The following is a 25,157-nucleotide window of genomic DNA, read 5'->3' as shown; positions in this document are numbered from 1 at the left end:
ATATCAAGAAATGCTAGCAAGGATTTACAGTAAGAGAATCTATCGATAAATAGCAGAAGATAGTCTGACTTATTTTTCAAGACTAAACATAGTCACAAAACAGCAGGCATTCCATGGGAACCCACAGGTTGTAAAGGCCAGGGAAGAAGGCACGCCAACTGCAAATGTTAACCTCTCCCTACTCTCTTGTAAACTCAATCCTTCAGTCTAATCTCTGTCACTGTAGCAGACCATGAGCTGCAACCTTCCCTTCCTCTCTGCCCCCATCCCTAGGAGTTCACACAGATCTTCTCTTCCAATATTCTTCCATGTTCATACAGTTGTTCCATCCACAACTCCATTAGGCATTCCCTGGGAACCATCGGGTCACAATGGTCAGAGAATGAGATAGACTAACTGTAGGTCTTCACCTCACCCTCTTCTCCTCCAAATCCAATATCCCAGTTTCAAGCCCAGCTTTGTAGCATATATCTTTTGTGGTTTCTCCTCACTCCCTGCCAACATTTCAAGGGGTCTAAGTAGACCTTGGAGGAACACCCTACTTTTCTCCATTCAATGGACCCCCTCAGCCTCCTTTCACATCTAACTCATCTCCACTGTATAAACAAACTGAAACACAAAAGTCACACGATCATCTCTTTGGATTCAGAAAAGCACTTTGACAGAATCCAGAGGCCCTGCAATATAAAAATCCTGGACATTTTTGGGATGCAAGGAACATATTTTAACATAATAAAGGTTGTTTAGAACAAGGCCATAACCAGCATCCATTTTAGTGGACAGAAACTTAAAATTAGGAATAAGACAAGGTAGTCCACTCCATCCATACCTATTCAGTATATGACTTTAAGTCTTAGCTAGAGCAGCAATTCAACTGAAGGAGATTAAGGGGATACAAATTATAAATGATAAATCAAAGTATCCTCACTTGTATGATAATGGTTAATAATTAAGGAGTTTAGTAGACCACAAAACACATCTTTGTTTGTACAATGCCCTTTCTCGCATAGTTACTTGAAAGGATAATTTTTAATTTCCATGTGAATAGATTTTACCCTTGCTTTCTCATGTAATTCACTAAAGTATGATTAATTCTTAATACTTTTATTTTCGATGGTTTGTTGAAGTATTCTTATGATCTAACATGTGATAATTTATTGTGAGTTATTGGTACACTGTGTGAAGATGTATTGCTATGATTTGTATAATAAAAATTTGAATGTCAATAACTAGACAGGAGGTATAGGTAGGACTTTCAGGAAAAGAGAGAACCCTGGAAAGAAGAAAGGCAGAGTTACCAGCCAGGCATGGAGAGGAAACAGGAGATTTAAGATAGAAGAGAGGTTATATTACATGTCATAATATAGATTAATATAAATTGGTTCATTTAAGTTATAAGAACTAGTTGAGACAAGTCTAAGCTAAAGGCCAAGATTTCATAATTACTAATAAGTTTCTATGTCATTATTTGTGAACTGGCAGCCCCCCCAAAAAACCAAAAGTACATATGGCACCCAAAATGGAGGCTCAAATATCCACACAGGGCCTAAGAAAGTGATCTCTCGAGTAGGCTGGGCATATAGAGAAACAGCTCTTTTAAGAGGCTCTACTATGCAGCTGAGCACTTGAGCAGCCTACAATGGGTAAAACCTCTTGCTTGAGACGGACACAACAAATTTCCAGAGCTGGGGCAGGTAAATGTGGTTCCAAGATTGGATACCTTCAGGCATGAGTCTACATTCCCACAGACCCAAGGAAAGCAGAGCCAGCCAACAGTACCACTCCACCCTAGCCATTTAAGGTTTGTCACCTTTGTTCAGAGTGTTATGTAATTGTATAGCTACAGATGTGCAAAAATCCAGATCCAGACGAAGAAAAAAACTTCTGAAAAGATTCAATATGCTTAAAAATGTGCTTTAGCTGAAGACAAAAAAGAAAATGGATGTAGACAGTCATAAAATAAATAAGTAGCTTAAATAATAATAAAGTCTTTAAAGAGAGACTAAAGTAATATAAAAACATAGCCACATAAGGATGGGAAATATAACACAGTGAGTCTTATATGGTGCTTTGTTAATTTTGAATTTTTGAATGCTAATGAACAGAGAATGGCAGCTGCTGAAAGACATTGTATTATGAAGGGATTGCTAAATTAAACCAGCCTATATATTTTAGAAAAGTCATGGCTTCAGAATGGAAGTTTGAAAATGTGTCGCATTGGGGGAGAGGTTGTGCTTTTGTTTCCAAAGGAAACAAAGAGCTGTGGATTTCTTCAAAATTAATAAAGATCAGATTTGACTGGGGGAGATCTCCTGACAATCGTGGCCACAGACATGAGGAAAAAAAACAAGAAAGACTATAGGACACGTGATGTATATGCTGACTCCTCAACATGAGAAAAGCCTTGAGATTGGATGAGATAAATCTTGTTGGATACGGAATCCTCATGACTTATTATTACATGCCATCTTTTCATATAACGTGGATGGAGATTTATATTACAGCTTGGTTATACTATCCAAATGGACATATGCCTTTTATCTGTTCAAACATAAAACAGAAAATCATCTTTAGCTTATTTGTGGATACCACAAATTCCATACATGTGTTAATGAAAATATATATGTTACTTTTAAAAGTTTGTATGGTTTTAGAAAGAAAAAAAGGATCAAACACCAAAAAGAAAAGTACCCCAGATGTTCCAGTTTACAAAATGCCTCTGTGCAGTTTCCTCAAAATTCTTCATTCAGAACTACTTCAAAGCTGCTAGGTGAGATTGTCCAGTCTTATACACTATTCCAACAAGGGCTTAAGATAAGCCCTGAACTTTCCCATTAACCAAGACATGACAACAAATGATACAGCTACCTCACCCAGGACTTGACCATTTTCTCAATTATTTCAGGGTCCTCTAGAGAGAAATCATCAGCCCCCTGACAACAGAAGGCAATCTAAAGAACATGATACACACATTTCCAAGAGGTAGGATTATAATTTTTGGTTGTTCAATTATTATAGATGTTTATCATTGTTTAGAGGGGTTGGTTGGAAATTGTTGGTTATGGTCAGAAAGAAAGTTATGCAAAGATTAGATTTAAGGATCTTTCTCTGAAGGATACAATATAGAAATGCTAAGAAAAAAGTATATTATTGAATTTACTTTTAAATTCAAAAGCAAATACTAATCTTAAATACTTTACATTGATATAAACTTTATATATTGATACAAATTTATGGTTATTTTGTTATATTGTATATAATATGTGTATATTCTTGTTTAAGATATTTTGCATATTGACACAAATTTAGGGTTTTTTTATGCTGTGTATGTGTTTCTATTTTTGTTTAAGGTATTATACCTATGCAGCTCATTTAAAAATGTAATGTAATAGTCTAGTCCTTGAAAACTATTAAGGATAATAAAGAAAGACAGGTTAATAGTTAGTCGTTTATAAAAATCAAACTCCTAGTTATGTTAGATATGTTGTCAAGGACAAACAGAGATATACTTTAAACAGATAGATATTTTCAAACACTTTAGAGACCTCAGAATATGGCATTTTAATAGCATAAGGCTTTTCATGACAGTGAGATACATCTGGTCCTGGCAGCACCAATTTATTTCAAAAAATAGATGATGGGCATTAAAAGACCTCCATATGAAGTTTGCTTTCAGTTGTGGCAAAGTTAGCCACTCAGCAAAGAAACTGTCCTTGCCTTGACTGCTAACAGTATCCTGCCCAAATTGGACAAACAGAATGCAAAGGAAGGCAACTGCTGAACTTTGCAAGACAAGATAGGACAATCTTTCAAAAAATCCTGTTTCACAGAACTGTCTTCTGGGTAGTCTAGGACTGTAGTCCAAAGATGGGTATTCCAACATTGAAGAGGAACCTTGGGTAACTGACCAGCAGCCAGCTGTCTCTGTCACTTCTATAGTTTTGGAAGTTGCTTGCTTTGTACTTCTTGTTTACTTAGGTCTCTGATGGAGTTGAAGATTAGAGAGCTATAGTTTTACAGTTTTCCTTGCTACCAATTCAGAAAAGAAAATTACATAGGAGATGTAAAGTACATAGGCTGAGAAGCATGAAAGCTTATGCTGTTTATCCAGAAGATGTTTTCAGGTCTAAAATGATATTTTTAAGATGATAATACAAGTCATGATAGAAAATGGTTTAAGTATAAACCTTTAGGCTTTTCAAGATAATATACAAAATAAAGTAATTTCTCAAAATTTGCTAAATACAAATGGACTGAACATTTCAAATGTAATTCTTACCTGAAAATTATTTTTACTGTATATAGTTTTACTGTATTAGAGTTCAAAACTTTCATTTTTATTTAGACAAAAGGGGGAATTATTATGGAATATTTTTTACACTGTGTGAAGATATGTTGCTGTGATTGGTGTAATAAAAAGCTGAATGGTCAATAGCTAGGCAGGAGGTAGAGGTGGAACTTTCAGGCCGAGAGACAACTCTGGGAAGAAGAAAGGCAGAGTCACCAGCCACTGTGGAGAGGAAACAGGAGATTATAGATAAAAGAGAAGTTATATCACATTAACTTATCATTAATATAGATTAATATAAATGGGTTCATTTACGTTATAAGAGCTAGTTGAGACAAGCCTAAGCTAAAGGCCAAGTTTTCATAATCAATAATAAGTTTTCATTTCATTATTTGTGAGCTCGTAGCCCAAAGAAAATCTGACTACAGTAATTAAAAAATAAGTGTCACTGCAGTTAAAGAGAGCTGATTATACTTGAATCACTTGCTAGCTTATTTTTGAAATTTGTTTTAGTTAAAACATAATTGTGTATTTCCCCTTTCCTCTCACCAACCTTTCCCATGTACCACAACCCCTTGCTCTCCCTCAAATTTATGACCTCTATTTCTTTACATATTCATATATTTATAAGTATAATGTATATTCATAAATGTGTAAATAGAATATGCTTTAATAAATTTTGTATTTTATGCTCTGATACATGTACGCTATATGTTTTGGTCTCTCCTATCTCTGTCCAATCTCTAATAGGCCCCCTCAAAAATTTCCGAGTATTTATTAGTTCTGATTTTGTTTTGTGATCCTTGTAATTTATTTATTTTTTTGAGTTTTTTTTCTTTATTAATTTATAAAAGTTTCCACTTCCGCCCTCCTCCCAAAACTCTCCCACTCCCCCCACTCCCTCTCCTCCTCCCTCTCCATTCCCAAGAGCAGTCAAGGTTTCCTGCCCTGTTGGAAGTTCAAGTTCCTCTCCCCTCCCTCCAGGTCTAGGAAGGTGAGCATCCAAACAGACTAGGATCCCAAAAAGGCAGTACATGTAGAGGAAACAAGTCCCAGAGCCCTTATCAATGGCTTCTCAGACAGTCCCCGTGTCAGCCACATTCAGAGAATCCGGTTTGATCACATGCTCATTCAGTCCCAGTCCAGCTGGCCTTGGTGAGCTCTCATTAGATCAGTCCCCTTGTATCAGTGAGTGAGAGCACCCCTCACAGTTCTGACTTCCTTGTTCACGTTCTCTCTCCTTCGGCTCCTCATTTGGACCTTTGGGGACTCAGTCCAGTCCTCCAGTGTGGGTCTCTGTCTCTATTTTCTTCCATCGCCAGATGAAGGTTCTATGGTGATATGCAAAATATTCGTCAGTATGGTTATGGGCCGAGGCCAGTTCAGGCACCCTCTCCTCTGCTGTCCAAGGAATAATCTGGGGAACTCTCCTTGGACCTGGGAACTCCTCTAGAATCAAGTCTCTTGCAAACTCTAAAATAGCTCCCTTAGTTGAGATATATACTTCCCTGCTCCCATATCCATCCTTCCTCCCTGCCCCTATCCCATTCCCCCAAGCTTTCCCAAATCCTCCCCTACTCCCTTCTCTGTAACCCTCTCCCCTTCCTTCCCTGCACCCCCCCCCCCGCCGTGCACCCAAGGTTGCCTGGCAATCTTGTCTACTTCCAATCTCCAGGAAGATAACTATATGATTTTCTTCAGGTTCACCTTCTTATTTAGCTTCTCTAGGATCACGAATAATAGGCTCAAAGGTCCTTTTAATTTAATCAGGGCCATTTGTCTCATCCTGACTTTGGAACTATCAGAGTCTGACAGGCTTACTATTAAGTATACAATACTTGCTACCATGCCACCTCACTCCAAACATTTGTTGATTGCAGAGAGATCAGCTGTCTTCTTTTGAGGTTCATAAGTCTACCTTCCAAAGCTACTAGATGGGTCCAACATGTGAGGATCCAGTGCCAGTACGTAGAACTTCCCTGAGTACAGGGTTCCTGTAGCCTTGCTCTGCCTAGAAGACAATATTTCACAGCTCCTCTCCCCATATTGTGGCATTTACATTTCCTCCACCCTTCCATGAAGTTGTTGGAGCCCCAAGGGGGTTGTATATTACTGGGAATGAGCTTTCAATAATACTTTATTTTCAGCATCTTGTACAACTCTGGGTCTTTGCCTTTATCTCTATTCACTTCAAAATGTGGTGTCTCTGTATGAGGTTGACAGGTAGTCTTTGTCTTTAAATATAAATAGCTATTGAAGGAGTGATTTAATACTATGTCAGTTCAGCTAGGAAGCTGATCTTTGGGTCTCCAAACTCACCATTTAGGCACCACCTCATCAGTCATGCTTTAGAGCACATTTATGGTATTTATCATGGATTCTGTATTGTAGAGGAAGCTCTAAATCCAATTAAAGAGCTGTTGGTTACTCCCATAACAACTGTGCTATCATTATATCAATGTTTGAACCTTACTTGACAGGTTGGTACTAGAGTTTGCAGAATTCTCAGCTGGGTTAGATCATTGTCTATCCTTTAAGCCACATCTTGCATAGCCACAGCTGACACAACAAGAATAAGGGTATTACTGGAAATACCCATAATACTGCCCAGTGAGGGGCTAGAAACTTAGTCCTTGGAGCCTTGCTTCTTCAAGGCTCACTCAGGAGTGGCTTTGCCAACCACTTAGCTACATTCCACAAGTTCCAATGATGCCTGTTGGTCCCCTCACATTGCTCCCGACAATATGCAAGGCTGGATACATGATTTGGCAGTTAAGAGTATTTGTTGCACTTGTAGAGGATCTGACTTTAGTTCCCAGCATCCGTATGGCAACACAACTATCTGTAATTCCAATTCTGGGGGGATCCCACATCTTCTTTTAGTATCTATAAGTACTACATGCATGGGGAACACATACATATATGAAGACAAAATATACATGCACTACTACTGGAGCCGAATGATGATTCAACCACACCCTTAGAAAAAATTCAGACATTTTTTAATGGCTTTGAGGTGGAAAATTTGGGGGAATAATTTAAAACTTAGAAAGGCACAGCGTTGAATAAGGGACTTGGGGTCAAGAAATAAAAACAATAACAGCCTGGTTACTGCTGGTTGATATACCATTCTGCTAGGATGGGTTGGTGATCAAGGGTGATGATTAATTCCTTGGAACCATTTCTGCCCTCACATAATTTAATTTAAAAAAACTGTACTTGGGAGGCAGAGACAGGTGGATTTCCATGAGTCTGAGATCATCCTGGTCTACAGAGCTACTTTCAGGACAGCTGACAGGGCTGTTACACAGAGAAAACCTGTCTAGAAAAATTATAAAAAAAGAAGAGAAAGCAATGTTGATGAGTGGATATGCAACCTGAGAATTTAAAACAGAGCTGACCAATTGTTTTTCATGTACAAAAGTTTAGATTTGTAATTCTTTTAAGATTTTTATAAGATTAGCTTTTGAGATAAATAATAAAGTGATTGGTCCTTTCTTCGTAACCACAAGTATAGCCTGCTAGCCAAAGAACTGGCTGAGGAAAACACTTTGCTTGTTTAATCTATAACAAGTTGCTTGTGTATGAATGTATGTGGGTTCTTGAGACAACTTGTTTCTTACCTGTAATACACAAAATGTTTAATCACGTAAGGAATATGGAGAACATGCACTTTTTACTTGTATTCATTTCAATCATTGACTAAAAAATAGAATGTAACCACACTGTAATTTTTATATTGCTTGAAAATTTTGCTGGTGTATAGAAGCTATAAGGGAAAAAATAAAGTTAGTTAAAAGGAAAAAAATAAGATAAGACAGAAGAGAAACATCACAGTACAAGAACAGAATAAAAGAAGAATAGGGTAGAACAAGCAACAGAAAGAATAATAAAAAGAAGAATTAAGCTTTGGTCCTCAGAAAAGTCTTTGCGTATCTATCTGTCCAGAAGTTGGCCTGCTCCACAACTCCTCTTCAGTTTCCCTGCCCTGCTGAGGGCTTGCCATCATTCATTAGCATCACAGGTAAGATCCTGACATGTTGGAAAAGTGTGTGTGTGTGTGTGTGTGTGTGTGTGTGTGTGTGTGTGTGTGTCTTTTTCACCGGCAGCAGGAGGTAAAGTTTTGTCCCCGCTGCTGACCCCGAAGAATTAAGTTTTACTTACCTCAGGTAGAAAGGTCAGGTTAGGTGATCAGTTTTCCAACTCCATGGATCCCCCTCAGTTCCTGAGTTGCTGAAGGCTGGTCCTCATGGCAGCAATAGTACATGATATTTTTGATGTGACTTTGAATTTAGCTCACAAATTTATTGAGAATTTCATATCTATATTCATTAGAGAGATTGGCTAGAAATGTTTATCATTTTTTGTGGTGTTTATCTGGATTGGGTACTACGGTAATAATAGTTTAGAGAAAAGGTAAGGAAGCATTGGTTCTTCTATTTTGTGAAATAATTTGAATAGTGTTTGTGGAAGAGTTTTAAAGGTGTAGTAGAATTTTGCAGTGAATTCATTTGACCCTGGGCTTTTTTTGGTTAGGAGGCTTTATTACTGCTTCAATCTCATCATTAGTTATAGGAATGTTTAAAAGTTTTTATCTCATTTTGGTTTAACTTTGGTGGTCATACACATCAAGAAAAAATAACATTTCTTTTAGATTTTCTAAATTAGTGTAATAGATGCTTTTAAACTATTTCATCATCATGGTATTGGTTTTATTAAATTTGTATGTGGTACTGTCTTCCTTTTTATTTCTAATTTGATTAATTTTAGTCTTCTATCTCTTTATTTTGGCTAATTTGGCAGAGGGTTTGTCAATCTTGTTTATCTTTTCAAGAACTGGTTTTTCGCTTAGTTTTTCTATGTTTTTAGTTGTTTGGTTTTTTCATTAATTACTGCCCTGATCATAATCATTTCTTCCTATTTACTACTTTTATGTTTCATTTGTCTTCTTTTCAGAAGCACCATTAAGCTATTTGCTTTATCTTCTTCACCCCTTTTCTTTTTGAGGTAGGATTTTGCCATGTAACTGTGGCTGACCTGGAACTGTCTGTGTGCACCAGGTTTGACTTAGAATCACAGAAATCCACCTACTTGTGCCTCCCAAGGGCTAAGATCCAACACCACACTATCTGCATAAATTACTTTAAGCAGACATTTAGCACTGTGAAATTTCCTCTTAGAATTGCTTTCATTCTCCCCATGTAGATTAGATCTATGTAAGTCTCTCTTAGTGTCTTCATTGTTGTCTAAGTTCTCTGACATTGTGGTTTGTGGACTGATTTTCTTTCTTTATGTTTAAAAACCACCTATGAAAGAAAAAAGACAAGATTTCCTGAGTAAATTGGGAGCATGGGGACCTTGAGGGAGGATTGAAGGGAAGAGGGAAGAGGAACTGAGGTGAGCAGAGAAAAATGTAGAGCTTTTTAAAAATCACTAAAAAGGGGGAAAAAAGAAAAAAAAAGAATTGCTTTCATTCTCAAGGATTCCCATGTTCCAAGGATTTTGGCATGTTGTATTTTCATTTTCATTCAATTCCAGGAATTTTAAAATTTCCTTCTTAGTTTCTTCAGTGACATAATTACCATTCAATATTGTGTTGTTTAGCATCCATGTGTTTGTATACCTTATGAAATTTCTACTAATATTTGGTTTTATTTTATTGTACTCAGATATAATGCAAGATTTTATTTCACTTTTTCTGTATTTGTTAAGGCTCTTTGTGTCTTAAAATATGATTAGTTTTGGAGAACATTCCATGTCCCATTGAGAATAATGTTTAGTCTTTAGTGTTTAGGTAGAATATTCTGTATTCCTCTATTAGTTCCTTTTGACTTATGAACAATTTATGAGCAATACGTTTCTTTGTTTAATTTTTATCTCTATGATGTATTGGTGAAACTGGAATATTGAATCCCAAAAAATAACTGTGCTGCTGTTAATCTGTGGCTTTGGGTCTAGTACTATTTCTTTTATGAAACTGGGTGTTTGGTGCATATGTGTTTATAATTGTTTTATGTTCTTGCTCGATTGATACCTTATTAGAAATAGAATGACTTCCTTTCCCACCTCTGATCAGTTTTGGTTTGAAGTCTATTTTGCCAAATACTAGAATAGTTGTGTCAGTGTGTTTCCTAGTTCCTTTTGCTTGGAATATCCTTATTCTTCTCTTTGTTCAAAGACAGTATCTATCATTTATAGGCGAAGTTTATTTCTTGGAGCAGTGAAAAGATGGCTCCCATTTTCTGATCCAATCTGTTAGTTTGTGTTTTCTTTAATGGGGACTTGAGACCATTAATAGAACTAATAATTAAATATTTCATAATTTCTTTCATTTCAATTATTTTCTGGTATATTATTTTTCCAAATGAACTTTTGGGTATTTTATTCAAATTATTCCTTCCAGTAGTCTTTGTCAGGCTGACTTAGTTGTTCCAAATTTCTTTAATTTGTTTTTTATTATAGAAACTATTTTTCCCTTTAACCTACATAAGACAGTTCTGCTATGTATAATATCTTGGATTTGGCAATTGAGTCTTTCAAGTCTTGAAATACATCCTCCCAAACCCCTCTGGCTTTCAAAGTTTCTCTTAATAAATTCACTTCTATAAATGACTTGGCTCCTATACCTTGCAACATTCAATATCCTTTCTTTTTTCTGTTTTAGGTGTTTTAATTATAATGGGTCATGGGCTAGGTTTTTTCTGGTTCAATCTATTTGGTGTTCTGTAGCCCTCTTGTACCTGTATGAGTGTCTCTCCCTCAAGATTTGGGAAATTATATTTTATGATGTGACTGAAATTCCTTTCTATGCATTTGACCTGGGATTTTTCTTCTTCTCAGTCGGTAATTCATATATTACTACAGGGTTGCTTCTTTGGGACAATAGGGCATATTAACTTGGTTTCATCATCATTATCATCATCATCATCATTATTAATTGTGTTTTTTTCAATGAGGCCTGGGTTTAGGCTGTATGTTGTATCCTTTCTTAACTTTTCACCTCACTGGGCCAGTGCCTGGAAGCAGAAAGTGAAATAAACTGTTTAAGGAAGACCAGAACAGGAAAGGGGCCTCTGGATGAGGTGCTAGCTCACCTGATCTTCATTAGGCTGGGCTACTTGTTGTGATATCAGGCTTGCAAGGTCAAAGAGAGTCTACAAGATGTTGGAATGGAAGGACTTCTTTAATTTGTCTGCACAGGATCAAGCTTCATTGGAAGTTCAACTGGAACAGCAACCCAGAACTGGGGAAGGGTTACAACTAGAACAGCATCCAGAAGAAGAAGAAGGGGTTGTGGGTGCTGAAAAAAAAATGTCTTGACTGGCCCAAGACAAGCTGATTGTCCATGGCGTTCCATATATAGAGCAGGCCCTTCAAATTTTGTAGGTTTCTTTTCTTTTTCTTTTTGTTTTTTGTTTGTTTGTTTGCTTGCTTGCTTGCTTGCTTGCTTGCTTGCTTGCTTGCTTGCTTGCTTTTTCAAGACAAGGTTTTCCTATGTAGCTTTGGAGCCTGCCTGGAACTTGCTTTTAAACCAGGCTGGACTTGAGCTCACAGAGATCTACCTGCCTCTACTTCCCTTCCCGAGGGCTGGGATTAAATGCCAGTGCCACCACCGCCAGGCAAAACTTGAACTTTTCACGTACCCAAAATTATTCTCTTGAATTTACCCATGTCTCCTCCTAACATTATATTATATAGTGAAAGTTTTATATTAAATAGCAGAATTGGAAATAATTATTAAAAATTATGGCTCATCATTTTAGTCATAAATTTTTCAGAGAAGACTCCTATATTTAGAAAGACAAATTATTCTCCTAAATCATGAAACATATACTTATAACAGAAAATGTCTCATGGAACCTTTTGTAATGGTGGAAGTGTTCTGTACTTGAAATGTCCCATATGATAGTTGACAAATTCAAGTTGTTATGAACAATTTAAATAAGTCACAATGACAGAAGAATTAAATTTCTGATTTAATTTTACTTAATTTGAAATTTAAGAATCACGTATGAATAACGGCTACTTAACAGAAAACACAGTTCTTTACTAACTTATTTTCTATAGTATTCTTGGCGTACATGTGAATATTTTGAGCTCTATTTGTCTTTTTTCATAGGACATGTTAAGATCAGGTCCCTTTGGGAACTCTGGACATGGCCTTTATGCTTAGAAGCCTGGAATTCCGGCAACTGACATGCACAAATATGATGCAGAGATAATTCGTCCTTTGCTGTAAGAAGTTTGATAGACACTTAGGATGTTCTGAGATGCCTCGTTTTACTTCAACTACTTTTTTCTTTTATTTTCTTCTCTTCCAGTCATTGTTCTCTTCTCTTCTAATTCTTGTGGAAAGAATATTATAAATTCTGTATTTATTCTTCTGACTTTTGTTTTTCTCTTTTTTTTTATTCTTCTGACTTTTAAACTCTTTTTCAATGTTATTATTCTTTGAAACATTTGCAATATATTTTAAAAATTCTTTGGCAAGTATTTCCGTTCAACAATTCACTCTTCTGCTGCCTCTGTTTCCCCATTTAAAGCATTCATAGTTTTATTTGTACATATTTTTTTTCATTTTAATTGCACCGCTTTCATTCAAAGGTTTTTTTGTTGTTGTTGTTGTTCTGAATGGAATGTGTTTTCTTTGTCAAGGCTTTGTTTGTTGTGTAGACCCTACATCAGTACATCCTACTGACATTTGAGCTGATGCATTTCTACTATGCTGCACTTACTGTATTTAAATACAGTCATGTGTTAATGATAAGTTCGCAGAGATCTGTTTTTAGGTGACTTTGTCACTGAATGAGCCGTATAGACTGCTCTCATATAATCCTAAGTAGACAGCAGGTCTCTACACCTGTTACTGTGTGGTAAAATGTGTGGCTTTTTGTTTATAAGTTTGTACAGCTTTAGATATCTATTATAGGAAAAGTACAGTCTAATATGGTATGGAAGATGAGAAATACTGTGCCTGTATAAGGCACTTGTGAAGGGCCCTTATAGGAGTGGCAGTGTCTCTGGTAAGTCTAAGTGTGGCAGTGAATGAACCTGAAGGCCAAGGTCATTCTCCTATACTACTGTAGACTTGAGAAGCATTGATGATATGCTACATCAATATATTACAGTTATAACCATTTAGGTTATAGGACCTCTAACCATGGGGGTAAGGGGCATCTCTGTCTCTTTTGCCTGCTCTAGTGACTCTTTTCCTCTTACTATATTGCCTCGCCCAGCCTTGATATGAGGGTTTGTGCCTAGTCTTATTGTAACTCGTTATGCCAAGTACAGTTGATGTCCCTGGAAGATTGGCTCCTTCCAAAAGAGAAACAGGGGATGAGTGAATCTTAGGGAAAGGGGAGGAGTAGCGGAAAACTAGGAGGAGCGGAGGGGGGAAAACTGTGATCAGGATTTACTGGACGAGAAAATTTTAAAATTTAAAAAAGTTATGTTGCACCTATACTTTTTCTTTCTTCAATAACGACTTAGATTACTATAACTGCTATTTTCTATACTTATGGTTTTTTTTTAATATTTGACTTTTCTGTAACAATGCAGCTTAAAATACAAAAACATTATGGAGACATATGAAAATACTTTAATGCTATAAGGATTTTGTGATTTTTAATTTTAACTTCTTGGAACAAAATAAGACAAAGTTAAGCATTAGCTTATTGTTCCTTGACAAGGTCAGAATCATGGCGGTCACTGTCTTCTGCATCTCGTGCTACCGCAGGGCTTCTGGAACAGTCACATAAACAGAGATGCCATCTCCTACCATCCCGCCTGGAGGAGCTTCTTGAAGTACTTCTGCAGTTAGTTTTACCTAAATAGAAGACACACTCTAAAATTATGTTTACAAGTATAGTACAGTATAGAATTTATAACCATGAGTTGTTGATAATTATTACCAGAGAGTACATGTGGTCCATAATTACAGGTGAATACTTTTCTTTAGTCAGTATTGCAAAGGTATTCTTCAGGTTTGTAAGAGAACAAAATAGTGTGTTGTGTTCTGATGTTACTATGACTATGAGCTAGCTGAAAGAGAGGACTTTCTATACATTATAATCTTAGGACACCAAGTTACATGATAGACAGTTTACAGAAACACTCCTTTACAATACCTGACTATTGAGCAGCAAGTGTGTGTGACTTTCTTCATTTTGAACATAAAATTCCAAATTCACTTGGTGTGCATGTGTATTTGTGTGTGTGTGTATGTGTGTGTGCGCGCACCTGCACAAATTCATGTGGACACAGGCATGTGCGCATGCATGCTCATTCATGTGTACTGTGTGCCTTAATGTGCGCTCTAGTTAGTATTAGTTTATTCAGCTAGTCATACCTACTAGATTTTGGCAGTGAATTAGTCTTTCAATTACTTATCCCAGAGGATAGTTCACTGGTAGAGTGGGTTCGACATCCAGTATGACACACGCATGCATGACATACATGTGTGCACATGTTACCATACAAGATGACATCTTGTTTTTCATAAGAAATCTACAATTACATTTGTAAAATATTTTTCCTCCAATTTCTGTAGAAATGATTACCATATGCATACAACTAATATTGCAATTTTATCTCTCCTATTTATCAATTTTATTCAGTATATAATTCTAAAAATAATTAATTTATTCCAATATACAAAATTTATATTTATAAACATTAAGCTTTTATAATGCATAAAGCTCCTTCTTGCTGACATCTGAGAAATCAATAAAGAGCTTAGAGTTTAGGGTAATGAAAAAATATGCAAACAATTATATAAAGTGGTATGCATGATAAAAGAAAGATGCACAATCTGTAGAGGTGGGGAGTGGGCACAAGCCATGGGAACAGCTCTGCAGTAAGAGGTATGTTATTGCTAATGTTTTTAATGGTGATAATTAAAGCAGAATAAGCATTTTATTATTGCTTTTCACTTTTTTACAAATAACAGAAAGGCTTCTTGCTTGCACATCTGGCAGAGCAGCCCCACTGTTCCTCCTCCTCCTATCACTTGTTAGAGGCTCATAAAGGGGGAGGGGGTATGATATATTCTGCAATGTCTCATCACTTTACAGATGAAAAGCCATTATCATTTGATGTGTTAGAAAAGGTGGAGATGGAGAGGACAAGATAGACTTAAGAATTCTAAGAAGCTTGACACAAGAGCACTTAGTGATAAGTGGAGTGCTGGCTGAGGGAGGGAGAAGAGTCTACAATGGCTCCTGCGCTTTTGGTTGGCAAGGCAAGCAAAAGATGAAATCCAGAGTATTTCGAAACCAGCTTCTGTGAACAGATTCTGAATTTGAAGAAAGAAATCTGGGTGGGGATATAAATACTGTACTCACATGGTATAAACCAGAGATTCTCCAATGTTTTAATTGAGGAAAAAATACTGAGATCCTTACTTAAAATATAATTTCTAAGACTGTCCCCATTTGGCACTGCATTTAGTCTGACTCAGGTGAGACATGAGAATCTGAAATTTAAAGTGGGCACACTTTGGGAAATACCACTGTGCAAACATTTCAGGTTAAAACATCCTTAAAAGGACTTTTTGCTACATAATACACCTAGGAAATAAAGCTTCTAACACATGAATAACTTCCAACTGAATCTAATTCCTTCCGATCTTCAACTCCATTAACTGTTTTCCCCACTCATGCCACTGTTTTGTACCAGTATTGATAGCATTTTCAATACCTTCAGAATAAGCAGGAGCACAATCATGGGGGGACATATCTCTTTAATGGGATGAGACCAGCAAAGAAATCCTGACATTATTGTTTACATTTATAATATAAATGCTTTTCTTTTTAAAGTGCAAGGTACCAAGAATTTACTTTGATGTGGTCATCATTTAATACAGATGGGAAAACGTTGGGCTTTTGGGAGTGTGTCTGAGGAAATGAAGAAAGGACCCACTAGGGAAGTTTGGATAGAGATAAAAGGATTGGAAGGACAAGGACTGAAAAACTGAAGCAAGATGGAGGTGAAAACACCAACATTCCAAATCTTTCGTTTGAGGTCATCAATCCTTTTCAGGAAAAAATTAAATTGATGACAAATAAAATCGTCGACACTTGGTTATTTGTCCTTGAAAAGTTATGTCATATCTCCATAAGGAGAGACCTCAAAGAGTTGCTGCTACACCAAAGGAAAGAAATGAAAAATACCAAATAAAAGGATACCTATCTAACTTAACAACAGAACAACCTCTTGACTGTATATTAATGCAATGCTAAATTGAAGGATTTTGAAAATGTAACATCTTCTCCATTGCTCATTTTTGTGAACCTGGGGAAATATCTGTCCATGTCCCCCAAAATGGCAGTAATAGAAGTCCAAACTGGAAACAGCAACTGTGGGGACGCAGCCTGAGTGCTTCAGAAGGTTTCTCAAATGGTCTCCCAAGCAACTTCAGTTACTTCTGAGGAATTAATTGTAAACTTCAAATGATGCATACCAGTTTAACTTTTCAAAAAAATGCAGCTCTTATGTGATCAAACCAGACTCTCTGAACGTGGCTGACAAGGAGGGCTGACCAAAAAGCCAAGGACAATGGCACTGGGTTTTGATTCTACTGCATGTACTGGCTTTGGGAGAACCTAGTCTGTTTGGATGTTTACCTTCCTAGAACTGGATGGCAGGGGAGGACCTTGGACTTTCCACAGGGTAGGGAACCCTGACTGCTCTTTGGACTGGAAAGAGAGGGAGAGGGGGAGTGGAGGGAGGTAGAGGGAAATGGGAGGAGGGGAGGAGGTGAAAATTTTTAATAATCATAATAATAATAATAATAAACCTGAAAAAAGAAAAGATGCAGTTCTTTTAAAACTACAAAGGGTTCTTCCTGGTCACAGGAAGTACAAAAAGTCTGACCACCTTCTGAATACTGCTGATATTTGGTTTTGTGTTGTATTGTCTTGATGTTTATATAGTATATATAATATACATAGTTCCTTCATCCTCAATTAATATGACAGGGGAGGGAGATGCCTGAGTGGGTAAAGCACTTGCTATGGAAGTGTGAGAATCAGAGCTTGAATCCCTAGAACCTCCGCTCACCTGGGCACAGTGTACATCTGTAACCTCAGTGTTACTGGGACAGAATAAGAGGCAGAGAGGAAAATCCACAGACGCTTGCTGGCCATATAGCCTGATGCACACATAATGGTGAACAACTAGGAGACCCTGTCTCTAGCAGGACAAGTCTAGGACTAGCACCAAATGATCACCTTGTGTGTTGTATTACCACATGAGCTCCTGCACTCACAGAAACACATGCTCACATAGACACAGAACACACACACACACACACACACACACAGGAATAGACAAAGTAAGAACGGAGCCAGCAAAATAGTATTATTGAAGCTTGTATAAAGTTCACAGAAGATTTAGTTCTGAGAATAGAGGTTCTTCCATACACGTCATTAGGGAGACAAATGGAGATCATGCCTTAATTGTTATCTACTCCAGACTTATACTGAAGAAATGGAATAAGTAGAAATAGGCAGGCAGGGTTGTCCATGTGGAATGGTTTACTAAGGAAATAATCATTACATATCTAAATGTTTTATCAAAAGAAGTTATTTAAAATACAATAAACAAAAGCTAAATTACCTATTATTGCAGTCTAAAAGGTATTATATTTTAGACGCATAAAAACTCAATTACTATCTATAGTCCTCATATCCCAGTGCTTCTTAACCTGTGGGCCATGGTCCCCTTGAGGTTCAAATGCCCTTTTTACAGGGGTCACCTAAGACCATCAGAAAACACAGATATTTACATTAGGATTCATACTAGTAACAAAATTACAGTTAGGAAATAACAATGAAATAAACTCATGGTTGCGGTCACCACAACATGAAGATCTGTATTAAAGAATGACAGCATTAGGAAAACATAGCACCACTGCCCTAAACCTAAATATTTACGATTATCTATAACTTTTTATTTGTAACAAAATTTCCTTTTGTTCCAATGTCTTTGCAGGTCTCCAGCTCTGTGGAAGGCCCCCATGTTCTTACCTCTTCTGCACCATGAATTTTAACTTCATTTCACACCACTCATCATGTGCAGTTCACATCGGTGGCCATCCATTCCTGCTTCAAGACTTCCTCTCCCACAGTGCTTCTCAAATTTATACATTCTCCTTCTTTCTTAGACATCAACATTGCTTCCCACCCTAGTCACCTGCAGCTGCCAATTGTATCAACTGGCATGTTGATACATGTTGGATCTATCTGGATGTCTTTCTTCCTCCCCGCTCTAGTTTTCATATATCGTGATATTCAGTTCAATCTTCCACCTCCTATATCTTCAGTCTCTCATCCCTTGTCATTTCCATCACACACATAGATTGAATTGAATTGAATCATCTAATGTGAAGGATTCTTCACATTGATGCATACTGGATTATACTTCAAAGCTGATTAAAATAAATATCACTGAAAACCATCTTATAACCACAATGAATGGTCTACTCATTTCAAATTATGTCATAGGAAAAAAATCACAGGGACCAAATTAATTTGACAGTGGGAAACAAAATGAGTTCAAAGCAAACCTCTGACTCCACGGTTCTTTTCAGCTACAAACCAGTTATGTGCCTTTGGCCTTTAGTACATTCATCTAAACAAGGGGCAGGTTAAACAGCCTCTAGGACCCTGCTGTCATAAAGTCTAGGATCACCTTTTTTTGTATATATTTTGTACTCATCTTCAATTGTCTCTTCTTAACCTTTGAACAGGGCCTTGAATTTTTTTATGATACCATACAGGATGTTTGGATCACACCTTTCTCCTATTTGCTTCTCTAGTCCTGTCCTAGAACCTGATACATAGATGGTTCACTAATTTCTTGCTGAAGGAATCAAAACCAAGAGGGTCAGCAGTATACACAAGAAAAGGTTTAGTCTGAAGTATCTGTTCCAGCAGCCCTATCAGAGCTTGACCATAACACAGGCAGAAAGATGGCACTTGTTTCCCATGAGCCTTTGCTCTTGTGAAGCTGTCTCTAACATTTCATTGTCAGTAACTGCTCTTCTCTGGTCTAAAGCAATATGATAACACATTCATTGTGCCACACACCAAAGAGGAAAACCAAACACTACAATTAGGAAAAATTGTCTTCTCAGTCTTAGGAACACCCTTGTTTCTGACTGTTTTATATAAGTGAACCTTGTAGGTTTGAGCCTTCTGTTTTTAATACGCCAGAACAATTTTTTTATCTTATCTACTTATTATATTGAATTAAGAGAATAAGTCTACATAATTTTGAAAGTCAAGTTTCTTTATTTCTTCTGAATTGTTTTGGGGCTCTGCAGTAACTATAGGACATAGGGCTTTAAAGAAAACTTAGAAATCTTACAGTTTAATATTACCTAAGTTGTATAAATGTAAAACCATTGACTTTCAGACTTGGTAAGTGTTATAGGAAATTTTTTTAAAACATATACATAGAAAGGAAAGAAATAAAAGATTTTTAAACAAAGACATTGAGGCTTTTTTAAAACTAAGTTACCTTTTTATTATAATAATTTTCAGAGCTTAAATATAACACAATACCTAGTAAATTTCCAAGACTATAGTAGAGATATTACACAGTATTTCTGTGTCTCTTTAGCTATGAATTTTTTCTCTCATAAGTGTCCTAAAGAACAATGTGTGGGACCCAGGAGACTGTACACTATCCCTATGAAAGGAGGACTAATTATTAGTAAGAAAATAATTAAAACATAGAACATCCAAGGCCCCTCCTCTATTTTTATATAATAACTCGGATATAATACTAGTCTTTCTTAATGACAACAATGTTTACACTTCAGAGGAAGGCACAATGGTGACGTAGAGCAGCAAGAGGGTTAGGCAAGTCTTTAACATTTTTACACACTCATTTTGTTAGCATTTTTAATCTGAAAGAATTTGCTAAATTTGTTAGTCATTTAAAAAGTATTAAAGATTTATGACAAATGGCTTGTTGACTTAAAAACATGGTTCCAGGTGGTGGTGGATATGCCTTTAATTCTAGCACTCAGGAGACAGAAACAGGTGGGTCTCTGTGAGTTCAAAGCCAGCCTTGTCTAGAGAGCAAGTTCCAAGACAGTCAGCATTACACAGAGAGAAACCTGCTCTCGAAAAACAAACAAACAAAATAAATAAAAAGAATTTAAATAATATTTAGAAATAAGCATATATCTGTGTGTATAACTTAACATGCCTAATTATTTTTAAAGAGACACAAATTAATTTTAAGTAGTTAAAATTTTCCACTAAAATTTTATAAATTAGAGACATAAATTAGAATCGGAGGATACAAGTCCCTATCCCTACTCTAAATCTTGATTTGAATATAGAATAAGAAAACACACAAAAGGAATACAAAAAAGAAAAGATCAAGTATTTTTGTTTACAAATGGCATAATCTACATTTAAAACATCTTAAATACTCCACCAGAAAACCATTACACCTGATCAACACATTCAACAAAACAACAGGGCAGAAAATGAGCACACAAAACTCAGAAGTTGTTATGTAAGACATACTAGAGAAAGGTGTTTTTGTTTTATTTTGTTTTGTTTTGTTTTGCTTTTGCTGAGATTTACTGAGAAAGAAAACAGAAAAATTCCACCCATGAGAACTTTATAAATACTTGGAAATAAATCTATCCAGGGAACATAAAGACCTCTGTAATAAAAACTCCAGAATACTAAAGAAAGGAATTGAAGAACACACAAAAGATGGAGATAGCTACCATGTACACGGACTGATAGAATTAATGTAGCAAAAAATAACCATATCATAAAACATGGCCTACAGATTTGAGTCAATTCCCATAAAAATTCTAATTACATTCTTCACAGGACGACAGAAAAGAGTCCTAAAATACAAATGGAAGTATAAAAGAGGCCAATAGCCAAAGCTGCCCTAAGAAGATAGAAAAGTGCTGGAGATATCAGAATAACTCACCTCAAATAATTGTACAGACCAATAATAGTACACCCAGTATTGTGCTGGCACCAAAACAGACCTGGAGACCAGCAAAATAGAACAGACGGCACAGAAACAAACCCACACAGCTGCAGTCACTGAATTCTCAACAAAGATTTTAATAATATATACGAATTAGGGGAAAAGGCTTTTTCAACAAATTGTACTGGTAAAACAAGGTACATATACATGGAAGAATAGAACAAAATCCACATTTTCCACCTCGCACCAAAAAAAAAAAAAAACAATTCAAAGATAAAAAATCTAAAGCTTTGAAACTTCCAGAAGGAAAACTGCTTAAGATATGAGAATAGGCAAAGACTTCTGAAAAGTCCTCCAACAGCTCAGAAAACAGTATGAGCTGACAAATGGGACTTCCTACATGATTTCTACACAGAAATATAAACAAGCAGAGTGCAGGGACCACCTAGAGGGCAGAAGATAATCTTTATCGACCATACTTCATACATGGAAATTAATAGCCAGAATATGTAAAGAACTAAAGAAATTAAACACCAAAAAGAACAAAAGTTCCAATCAATGAGTAGTCTAATGAATTGACTAGATAGATCTAAAAAGAAGAAATTCAAATGACTAATAAATATTTGAAAGTGTTCAGCATTTTTAACAATAAGAAGAAAATGCAAATTAATTCTACTGCGAAATTCTGTTTCCTCCCAGTCAACAAAGCTACATCAAGAAAACAAATAATGGTGAGGATGTTGGAAAAGAGTAACCATTATTTATTGTTGGTAAGAATGTAAACTGGTGCAGCCACTATGGAGATCAATGCAAAAGATTCTCCAACAACTTTTTAAAAAGGGTTCCAGTTATACAGTTTCTGAGTTGAAAGGGTCTATGTCACATACCATAGAGATACTTTCACAAACATGGTTGTTGATACAGTATTCATAATAACTAGGAAATAGATCTAACCTAGTTATCCATCAACATATGAATAGATAAATTGTTGCAAAGAGGCTGCTTGTTCATCCCGGCTCCCCAGAACTGAAATAATCACACAGAAACTGTATTAATAAAAACAGTTTGTCCCATTACCTCTAACTTCTTTTTTTACTAATTTATTTATTTGTTTATAAAAATTTCCACTACCTCCCCTCCTCCCCATACCCTCCCATTCCCCCTACTCCCTCTCCTCCTCCCCTACACTCCCTCCCCTCCTTCCTCTCCAGTCCTAAGAGCAGTCAGGGTTTCCTGCCCTGTGGGAAGTTCAAGTTCCTCCCCTCTCCCTCCAGGTCTAGGAAGGTGAGCATCCAAACAGACTAGGACCCCAGAAAGCTAGTACATGCAGACAAAACAAGACCCAGTGCCATTGACAATGGCTTCTCAGTCAGCCCCCATGTCAGTCACATTTAGAGACTCCGGTTTGATCACATGCTCGTTCAGTCCCAGTCCAGCTGGCCTTGGTGAGCTCTCATTAGATTAGTACCCTTGTATCCGAGGGTGAACGCACCCCACACGGTTCTGATTTCCTTTTTCATGATCTCTCTCCTTCTGCTCCTCATTTGGACCTTGGGGGCTCAGTCCAGGGCTCCTCCGATGAGGGTCTCCGTCTCTATCTCCATCTATCGTCAGATGAAGGTTCCCTCTAGTCCTGCCTTTCTTGCTCACGTTCTCCCTCCTTCTGCTTCTCATTTGGACCTGGGGAGTTAAGTCCAGTGTTCCAATGTGTGTCTCTGTCTCTATCTCCATCCATCACCCGATGAAGGATCTATGGTGATATACAAAATATTCATCAGTATGGTTATGGACCAGGGCCAGTTCAGGTACGCTCTTCTCTGCTGCCCAGGGAACAACCTGGGGACCTCTCCTTGGGCCTGGGAACCCCTCCAGAATCAAGACTCTTGCAAATCCTAAAATGGATCCCTTAGTTGAGATATATACTTCCCTAGTCCCATATTCATCCTTCCTCCCCCCTCCCATTCCCCCAAGCCATCCCCAATCCTCCCCCTCTCCCTTCTCTCTAACCATCTCCCCTTACTTCCACCCCCCCCCCCACGCCACCCGCCCTGCACCCAAGTTTGCCTGGCAATCTTGTCTACTTCCAATATCCAAAAGGATAACTATAAGATTTTCTTCAGGTTCACCTTCTTATTTAGCTTCTCTAGTATCACGAATTATAGGCTGAAAGACCTTTAACTATGGCTAGAATCCACTTATGAGTGAGTACATACCATATTCCTATTTTTGGGTCTGGGACACCTCACTCAGTAAAGCGTTTTCTATTTCCATCCATTTGTATGCAAAATTCAAGATGTCATTGTTTTTTACCGCTGAGTAAAACTCTAATGTATATATGTTCCACACCTATTTTAACCATTCTTCTATTGAGGGGCACCTAGGTTGTTTCCAGGATCTGGCTATTACAAGTAGTGCTGCTATGAACATAGTTGAACAAATGCTTTTGTAGTATGATAGGGCATCTCTTGGGTATATTCCCAAGAGTGGAATTGCTGGGTCCTGAGGGAGGTTGACTCCCAGTTTCCTGAGAAACCGCCACACTGATTTCCACAGTGGCTGCACAAGTTTGCATTCCCACCAACAATGGATGAGTGTTCCCCTCTCTCCACATCCTCTCCAGCATAGGCTATCATTGGTGTTTTTGAGTTTGGCTATTCTGACAGGTGTAAGATGATATCTCAAAGTTGTTTTGATTTGCATTCCTCTGATCGCTAAGGAGGTTGAGCATGACCTTAAGTGCCTTTTGGCCTTTCAAAGTTCATCTGTTGTGAATTCTCTGTTCAGTTCAGTACCCCATTTTTTAATTGGGTTAATTAGAGTTTTAGTGTCTAGTTTCTTGAGTTCTTTGTATATTTTGGAGATCAGACCTTTGTCTGATGAGGGGTTTGTGAAGATCTTCTCCCAGTCGGAAGGTAGCCTTTTTGTCTTACTGACAATGTCCTTTGCTTTACAGAAGCTTCTCAGTTTCAGGAGGTCCCATTTATTCATTGATTCTCTTATTGTCTGTGCTCCTGGGGTTCTGCTTAGGAAGTGGTCTTCTGTGCCTATATCTTGTAGACTACTTCCCACTTTCTCTTCTATCAGGTTCAAAGTGGTCGGATTAATGTTGATGTCTTTAATCCATTTGGACCTGAGTTTTGTGCATGGTGATAGATATGGATCTACTTTCATTCTTCTACAGGTTGACATCCAGTTATGCCAGCACCATTTGTAAAGATGCTTTTCTTCTTCCATTGTATACCTTTAGCTCCCTTGTCGAAAATCAGGTGTTCATAAGTTTGTGGGTTAATACCCGGGTCTTCTATTCAATTCCATAGGTCGACTTCACTGTTGTTATGCCAATACCAAGCTGTTTTCAATACTGTTGCTCTGTAATAGATTTTGAAGTCAGGGATGGTAATGCCTCCAGAAGTTCCTTTATTGTATAAGACTGTTTTGGCTATCCTGGGTTTTTTGTTTTTCCATATAAACTTGATTATTGTTCTCTCAAGGTCTGTGAAGAAGTTTGATGGGATTTTGATGGGAATTGCATTGAATCTATAGATTACTTTTGGTAGATTTGCCATTTTTTACTATGTTGATTCTCCCAATCCAAGAGCAGGGGAGGTCTTTCCATTTTCTGATATCCTCCTCAATTTCTTTCTTCAAGGATTTAAAGTTCTTGTCAAATAGGTCTTTCACTTCCTTGGTTAGAGTTACCCCAAGATATTTTATACTATTTGTGGCTATCATGAAAGGTGATGTTTCTTTGATTTCCCTCTCTGTTTCTTTATCCTTTGTGTATAGGAGGGTAACCGATTTTCTGGAGTTGATCTTGTATCCTGCCACATTACTAAAGGTGTTTATCAACTGTAGGAGTTCTTTGGTAGAGTTTTTGAGATCGCTTATGTACACTATC

This window comes from Myodes glareolus, chromosome 7 (assembly GCF_982192425.1).
Source record: "Myodes glareolus chromosome 7, mMyoGla1.1, whole genome shotgun sequence".
NCBI classification, from domain to species: Eukaryota; Metazoa; Chordata; class Mammalia; order Rodentia; family Cricetidae; genus Myodes; species Myodes glareolus.
The sequence above is the reverse complement of the archived record's forward strand: the minus strand, read 5'-3'. Positions refer to the sequence as shown.